The sequence below is a fragment of the Gordionus sp. m RMFG-2023 genome, chromosome 1 (genome assembly GCF_954871325.1).
Source record: "Gordionus sp. m RMFG-2023 chromosome 1, tfGorSpeb1-WG-v2, whole genome shotgun sequence".
Taxonomy (NCBI): Eukaryota; Metazoa; Nematomorpha; class Gordioida; order Chordodea; family Parachordodidae; genus Gordionus; species Gordionus sp. m RMFG-2023.
Genome location: NC_088775.1, coordinates 25,815,793 through 25,825,283, shown reverse-complemented (window position 1 = coordinate 25,825,283; position 9,491 = coordinate 25,815,793). Strand labels below are relative to the sequence as shown.

The 9,491-nt window shown below is 27.3% G+C and overlaps 1 long non-coding RNA gene across 1 annotated transcript; it reads right to left on the bottom strand.

Moving 5' to 3' along the window:
- Nucleotides 1–5,197: 5,197 nt before the first annotated feature.
- Nucleotides 5,198–7,240, bottom strand: LOC135931567 (uncharacterized). Its single transcript, XR_010573087.1, has 3 exons — nt 6,793–7,240; nt 6,696–6,748; nt 5,198–6,533 (listed from the first exon to the last, which is right to left on the bottom strand). It is a non-coding gene; the product is annotated as an uncharacterized LOC135931567 (long non-coding RNA).
- Nucleotides 7,241–9,491: the final 2,251 nt, after the last annotated feature.

The following is a 9,491-nucleotide window of genomic DNA, read 5'->3' as shown; positions in this document are numbered from 1 at the left end:
AGAAAAGGGGTGTCATTGCTAAAATATACAGTAATTTTAATAAATTTTGAAAACGTATAAAATATATTTTAAAGTATGCAATGCTCTGTATTTCTTGGAGGATTTACAAAAATGATTCTTTCAAACCATTAAATTCTGAAATTAATTGGCCTTCATGCATTTATATCCTGTAAATAAAATTTAGCGAAATATTTAATTTCAAGATTTGATATATCCTCAAATCAGAGGGAGTTATGAGATATAGTATTTATAAATGTTGTTTGATAAATCACATTAATTTGAGTCAAAATTAGAAAAGTGGAATAAAAAGGGTTATTTTATAATGATACACAATTGAGTCCACGTTAATATTGAATTTGTTTATAGGTAAAGCCTAGACTTGTAAATCTCAAAATCATATTATTTCTATCCCCTCAACAATCACATAGATCTCAAGAATAGTCGATATTATCTCTTGGTTTTCTAAGTTGTAATATAATAATACTCGCGATTCTCATAACTTCAGCCAAATCCATTTTTTGAAAATATTGCATAAAATTATTGTGTAATAAGTAATTTATTAATATCTTCTAATGAAAAAAATCGGTAGCCATATTAAATGTAATAATGTATCAATTTAAGATGAAATATGTGTTTCAGGTGATTCTGATATTTCCCTGATGCCATACAAAATAGACTCTTCTAGATACAAGTAATGTTGAAACAGCGTTCAAAGTCACCATTTTGTCGTCCAGGCTTTTTGCTCTTTTGCACGAAGTCTCAGAAATAATTATATTTAGCAAATTCTGTTCATATGGATATCTGAACATTTCATACACTCTAGAAATGTTCTAATCATAGTTATTATTAGAAACAAATTAAAAAAAATTTTTGGTTGATAAAATTTTCTTATATGGATCAGTGTTTAGGTTTAAAAAATGTAAGAAATTAAACTTTGATTTTTTTGTGAGATAAAATATTAATATACAAGAAATTAATATTTAAATTAATTTTAACTTTTGCTAATATTTAGAATAAAATATTACCTATTTGAAATAAATTATATTTTGCAATTCATAATTCATGAAGCCTTTTTATATTTTTTCAAAAATTCCGCTATGGGGCGAGGGATTCCCTTCCCCCCACTTGCCACGCTAACATTAAATTAATTAGAAACTATACCCAAGCGCAAAAATGAATTTATATTGAATTTAAACACATTTTATTTCTGAAAACAATTCAAAATCATCAAAGAAAGAATCTGGAAAAGATATTTTTCTAATTTTTTTTTAATAATTGGGATTATTTTTGGTGCTTTTGTTGGTTATGAGGACAAAGCATTTGAATTATATTCCACAATAATTAATTATACGGTGAAGGTCTAATGTTTTTATCATTTTGTTTCAAAAATATAACGCTGAATTCCAAAATTTTTTAATTTTGTTTCAAGAAAATATGAATTATCTAAATGCTTGGTTTTTTTAAAACCATAATACATTATTATATTAGGGCTTAATTCATTGACTTGAAAGTTTTTATATTTGAAACCTAAATTTGTGCGAAATATTTTGCGGCAAGTGTGGAGTACCCACTGAATTTCTCCTAAATTTTATTTCCCTAAAGAATCAATGAACCTATTAAATTTTATTCTCATATTAATTTGTAAGAATTTCTTCAGAACATAATTGTAAATAAGCATTTGAGATAATGTATTTACGACATTTGTTCAAGGCATTAAGGATAAAATAACATCGAGGAAATCCATTTGTGATAATATTTTCATACGTTTGCCATAAGCATTTGCTATATTGTTTTCAAGGTAATATATTCACTATAATGTACTCACGCTAATGTTTTCGCCAAAATTTATTAACCTTAATGCATCTGGGTAATGTTTTCCCTGTAATGCAATCACAGATATGCATTTAAGGTAATATATCCAAATCATTCGCCTTAATGCATTTCCAAGTTTTAGCGATGATACATATGCGAAAATGAATTAGCGCTAAGCGGAAATATTTCCACTGTAATTGACATTCGCGATAATACCTTTCGCAAAAAATGCTTTGCGGTAATGTGGTGATACAGATTATCTCTATTTAAAAATTAAAAATATATAGAATTTGCATCATAATTATAGAAGAGATATTAAAGAAAAATAAAATATTCTTCTATACCCATTTACGATTTTCAATCCGGAATTTGCCATATTGCTTTTATCAATTAAATTTTTCTTTAATATTAAAGATATGCTATTAGATATTATTCTAGCTTTAGCTTCCTCGAATGGAACGGTAATTCAAGTTTGGACCTTATTTCTTAATACTCATAAGCCTCCAGTTATATCTAGAATTTCCTTAGCGACCCGAGAATTTTAAGGTCACTCACATTTCTTTTAAACAATTTGAATTTCAATTTATCTTCCACTCATTTATAGTTAAATCGAATTAGATTTAGCTTCCGACTGATTAAATCCAATAATAAAATATATAATTATCCTAAAAATCTATGAATAAATAAATTTTATAATAAAATTTTCACAAAATGTTTGTTATATATTATATAAAAAAGTTGTAAACGGGAAGTTTCCCAAAACTATAATTTGTATGGGTAATTTTGTGCTTTTCTGATTCCAAGTGTAAAAGCTAGCTTGATATTACTTTATTAAACACTAGCTAAAACTTAGGCTTTGAGGGTAAAAAAATTATCTATTGTATTTGTAATCTATTAATTTCACTACAATCAATCCACCCTATCAATAAAAGGTTGACTTTTTATATTTCATGATAGTAATTTTTTTATATATATCTCGTTTATTTATTTTTTATTATAATTGCTTTAGTGATTCTATTATTGAATCTTGATATTAGTTTTAGAAGAAATTTTCCTAGTTTAAGAATACATTTTTTTTATTTCCATTTACCAATTGATTGTAGCATTAAACTAAAATTTATACAAGTTAAGCATTATATATTGTCTAATGGTGCCTTCAAAAAATTTCATTATTAGGATTCAGCCTTCATCTAAGATTTAGATTAGTATAAAATATTTGAAAATATAGCCTGATGCAAAATATAATGAGGTAATAAATATTTTACTTCTATAACGATTAAATTAAAGGAACAAATAATATATCTATAAAGATGATCGTAAAATAGTGTTATTTCGATTATAATAAATTAATAATTTTTATTAACACTACGAGCGACGAACATTGATAGATTAATATAATCGAGACGATATATAAAGCATTAAAAAAAAGAAATGATATATAAAAAATGTGATGCTCGATATTATTATGAAATTAAAAAATTTGATCTTGATTTCGTACTTTACATACATTTTCTCCTGAATCAAATATAACGCTCATATACAAATAAAATTTCTCAACGATGGATGTATCGAATAATTCCACTTATATGTGTTGGAAGATTCAAATTAGTTAAAGAAAAATGAATAAAAAAAATATTTATAATTCAGATTAGATAAAGTTCAAGATTATTTAAGTTTGTTGTTTAAACAATATGTAAATGAATAGTATAGAAAAGTATATATAATCGGTAATATTTTACTTGGAAAATAATTGATATTATTAATTTGCGAACATAATTTTTAATCTTTTAATTTTAATTTTTTTATATTATATTATTTTAATTTTTTATTTTAGTTATGATTATGTAATTACAATTTATATTAATTAATAAAGTATTAGTAGTTAATTTAATTATACTAATTATTTGTATTCTCTAAATTCTATCTCCCACTACAACATTTGTTACCAAAACATTATGTTCTATGGGCATATTCAGTCTAATTAACGTTTATTTGACAATATGACCCGGATTTTCCCAAATTCAGTAACGATGACAGCGCCTATATAGGGAAATTGCAAAGTTTTTTCTACACAAGTAAAATTTCCAACGGGGAAAACGCTGTTTTGTTTATTCGAAGTCTACCCGACAACAAATTTAACAACATTGGAGCAATAAACAGGCCTCCAGGACCCAATAGCTATTCTTGGCAAATTCCAGCTTAAACATCCTGCGAAGACCGAGATGCCAAACTCTCAGTTTATGCTGCCACCCAAGGCAAGGGAGGAGACATTTACGGCATGGGTTATATTAATCAGACTCAATAAATAATGCAAATTTGGTGGCACTCAGCACATCCTAGGAGTGGCCAGGATTTCCAAGAGATCAGGTGAGCAGTTAGGAATTCCATGACCATAGTAAACATATACAATCTAGGTCTCGAGGAAGATATCAGGGAGTCAAATGATTTCAAAGGCGTGGTAAGCAGAAGCCATTAGATGAATCGCCTGGAATACAAGAGGTTAATTACATGGGCAGAGCTAAAAATAGTCACAAGACCATAAAACCCATTTAGGACTCAAATGTACATGGTAAATCTCTTGTAAAATATTAAAGTTGATGCTTTCAGAAGTTTAGTCATTTTTTGTGGCTGGCAAAATTGATTGAAAAACTAATAAGCAGAGCAATATATTAACACCAAACCAGATATTTAAAATTTCTACATTCCTCCTTCTGTCATAATGCCAATTGCTCAAACTTATAGCATAAAGTCATTATTCTGATGTTGTTTATAACTCAGTTTCTTTTTTTGTGATTCGCACAACTAATTGATTAGTCAGCCTCCACCCTTGTAGAATGCCAATTTTAGTAAATTTTTTAGATTTTACTAAAACATTTTTCTCTTTACTATCTACTAAGCGGATATAAATAAAATAAATAGCACTAAATATAGAAGAAAAATAAGTCTGAATTATAATGCTTTTTTGTACACAACCTTTTCATTGTAAAAATCTTAGCTATGTCAGTGGATTTAGAATATTAATATTATACACACTCTAATAATATCATTCAGGATGTACGCATAATTTTATCCAATTTTATGATTACTAAATACTTAATATAGTATAAACAAAATAAAATTATTGAAAATGAATAATGTGAAAAGTAATTTTTTAATTTAAAAAAAAAATATTTTTGATATATATAAATTTGAGTTATACAGAATTAATAAGCAATATAGGCCAAAAAAAATATATTATAATAAATATTAATTGCACTACAAATATTGTTGATAAATAAATATTCCCTTTGCTGATTTATTCTCTTAATCTTTTTATGATAGAATCATCACTCAAATTTTTAACTGGAAAATTATTATCAATAAGATTTCCTTCTATATACCAAGAAGTTTTTGGTTATGGACCTTGTAAAAAAAAACATTCCCTTACCTCTCCACCTCCTTATCTTACTTACTTTCCAACCTTCCGGAAAAGAATATTTGATTTGCACTACTTTATTTTCTGAATATTACCAGATGATTTTACCGAATACAAAACAAAAGAAAATCCAAGACAATGATAATTAATATATGTATGAATACAAATAACGTTGAAAATAACTGACATCTCCTATATATAAATATATATGTATGACTACATATAATGTAGAAGTTAACTGACATCTCGTATCTAAAATTATATATATGCGTAATTGTAAAAGTACAAAACACAACATACCCGCCCTTCAAAAAACCCGGTGTTACATTATCCCAAAAGTATTATTATTTTTTTTTTTTAAATTTATTGTATACGTTCGATTCATTTTCATGTAATTTTGCCCCTTTGCTTCATCTCTCATCGTTTATTTGATCATCCTCACATCGTTCCATCATTACGTTCGAGTCATAGCTCTTGATATTAATTTTCGTCTGAGTCATAGCTCTTGATCATTATTGCTGCCACACTTCCACTATCTGTATCCTCCAACACATCAGGGGTCAAATGAGACATATATATATTACTTTCTCAAAATAACAATCAAAACATATAATATGATCAATTAGAGGAAACTTGAATCTTTTCAAAAAAATATATGAATGGTAATATTTTATTTGAACGTACCACTGAAATTTCAAAAAAAAAATGTATGATACAATAAATTTCATTGTACAAACAATAACAGATCTACAAATATGTTATTGTTACTTAATAAATTTTAACCCCAATTAGGATACCACAGGAATATGGTAATACAAGAATTAAAAAGCTACATATCAAAATGGGCTCAGAATAATTCTTACCCAACTTACAAAAATATTTTTGGATAATGCAAGGAAAACAACAATATCAACATATCATTTCATTGAAGATTAATATATATGTTATTAATGTGATGGTGTATCTCAATAAACTCTTGGATTTTAAAAATAAAGTGCAAAATATTTCACTCAATTATTAACATTGGTTGAAATATTAAAATATATGATTGTCTGACATAAACATAATGAAAATATTTATTACAATCTAAAATTTAAATTTTGAAACAAATAAAATAAGTATCAAAAATTGTTACATATTTATTGTGAAAATAAAATATAAAAAAAAAATCTATTAATCATGCTAATATCATCACCAATAATGTTCAAAAACAATGCAACCTGTAAATGGATCCCTTCTCACATTTACCCATTGTCCATCCACATTATTCCATAAACTTCATTCAACTCAATAATCTAATCAACTTCTTTCATATACATTTAATATTTACAATGTGAACAAAATATATTTAAAAAAATGTGAGACCAAACAAAAATCTCTTATTGATATATTGAATATATATAATAAAATGTGATGTGTTATAAAACTATGAAAGTATATTTTACAAAATAAAATTAAAAAAAAAAACTTGTCCAGTATCCAACTGAAGCCTATGTCCAGTATCCAACTGAAACCTATTTTCTTTTTCACATAATTTGTACACCATTTACAAATTATTTCCTCACATTAAATTTCCAATAATCATCCAAAACATATTGTTACAAAAACTCTGACTCTACCAATTTATGTAACAACATTTGCTTCTTTTTTAAACAAAAATCACCAATATAAAAGTAATTATTTATGTATAGATATATATATGTATCTTATTTTCCTTTATTTACATTGCAAGACCCAAATTTATTCCTGCTAATTAAAATCCCCAAAATTCAAATATTAAGTAATCTTTTCTGTCCTGCATATCATTAGGTCCTGAATTTTCCTCTGACGGAAGACCTTTACCTCCATTCAAAGAGTCTTAAGGCTTAAAATACTCACCAATAAAACCTATTCCCAAAATACCTGACACCAAATTGTCAAGTAATAGGTATTTGACCATATCTAATGGTAGCTGACACAAAAACTGACACAATAAAGAATCAGCTGACACGAGATAACAATATCTGTTACTCCCCCCAGGTCTTATGTTGGTGTAAAATATTTTAATTAAATGCAATCCTGCCACCTAGTGACCCTTACATACTTTCAATCTTATTATTATTTACTTAACAATTAATCTCCCCTACTTCTAAATTCATAAAAATTTACATCTACAGTTCCCCAATATAAAGATATAAATTAAAAATTTTAATACAAATATTAAAATGAACAACTATAGCTCCCCTATAATGTATGAATTAAAATTATTTAAATACTCATTCAAAAATGAAAATACATAAACCTCACAACACTTTGGCCCGTATACTCATATACTTCCACAATTAACATACCATTTTTCTTCCATAAAATCCATAGTACATTGCGTATATATGATTAAACATAAAATATTAAAATATTATTTATTTACCTGTTTACCCCGCATTAACCCATACCCTCGGATCCTGGTTCACGGTCAACAACTGTAAAAAAAACATTCCCTTACCTCTCCACCTCCTTATCTTACTTACTTTCAAACCTTCCGGAAAAGAATATTTGATTTGCACTACTTTATTTTCTGAATATTATCAGATGATTTTACCGAATACAAAACAAAAGAAAATCCAAGACAATGATAATTAATAATTGCTCCACGAGCAATATATGTATAAACATTTCATATATAATATTATATATATATGTATGAATACAAATAACGTTGAAAATAACTGACATCTCCTATATATAAATATATATATATGTATGACTACATATAATGTAGAAGTTAACTGACATCTCGTATCTAAAATTATATATATGCGTAATTGTAAAAGTACAAAACACAACAGACCTCATCTCAGGTAACGTTAATATCATAATCCAAGGTGTGACAGCTATATTTATGTATTCTAGGATATTTATAATTGGTTGAACCATGTAATATTTTTCAATGAAAGGTTGAGGCACTAAAGGAAATGGTATGTGATGTTGACTAAAGTATGGGAATAATATAGTCATAATTAGCCCGGGAAAGATACAGATAAACTTGAAAATCGTGGACCGAATTTGCAAATGTGTTCGGATTATCTCATTTTTAGGAACTGTCAGGAACCCGTAAGAACTTCGACGTTTGTTTTTCTTTTTACCTATTCGGTCATTACCGCTTTCGATTGTAGCATCATAATGCATGGTGCCTAGAATTTTGCCGGTTGTCCGTCCTTTATAACAGAATAAAGGACAAATCACCCTGAACCACATATTTTGTTCATCCAGCTGATTAAAGCATTGAATCCACGTAAGGCCATGCCATTATTATATTCGTTGTCCGCAGAATTTTCCCTTATCAGATCAAAGTTCGTTCCTAAACCCAGGGTTCTTAGCACGTCAAATGAACTAATAGTTTCTTCTAACTTAGGTCTCCGTTTTCTCTTAACCCATGCTCTTATACCGCCACATTCTTGTTGTTTTTGCATTGTGGGACGGGAGGCTGAATATTGGTCACTTACCATGATACTCTAGTCCCGCTTATTATTTTTTTTAATTTGGTCGAGAACTTTATTACGTTTCAGTATATATGCAAGATTTAATGTAGTGGACATGGTAGTAATAGCATAAGCCAGTAGGGCAGCTAAATTTTCCAAAACGTAAGATTTAACAAAATCTTTGTGCCAGGTGGCCCTCCTAAAGTATAATGTTTGAGGTGTAATTGCTGTGGAATCTTTATACGGTGAAATCGAGGTCAAGTATGATTTTGTTGCTAGAAGGACATTTTTTTAATCAACAGAAGTCAAAATTAAAATTAACATTAAAACATGAAAACTCGATTTTTTATTTTCTGCCCCTGTTACTCATTCCATCCAAAAATAATATTTTACAAGGGCCTATTATTAATAAAATATTAAATTTAATATATTATTATATATATTATTTATGTGAAGTGTCAAATTCTGCTTAAATTATAAAGACAATTCAATTAACAGGAACTTAAATTAGATCAGTTTCAATAATTTTAAATTAAAGGAAAATAAAAACAAAAATACCAAGATAAAAATGCCACCAAACACTTAAAATAAACCAAAATAGGGTTCAAAAGCTGCCGTCAAATTTCTATTATTTTCCCTTTTGCTATTACATTTACTCTTTTACACTTATTTAGGCGGAATGACCGATTTATACTTCTGCTATTAAATTTGCGTATTTGCTCATAATATGTCATGTTCACATCTAAATTTTCAAATGTTTTAAATATTACTCAAAAACAACATAAACAAGAATTAAAGTTAAAATT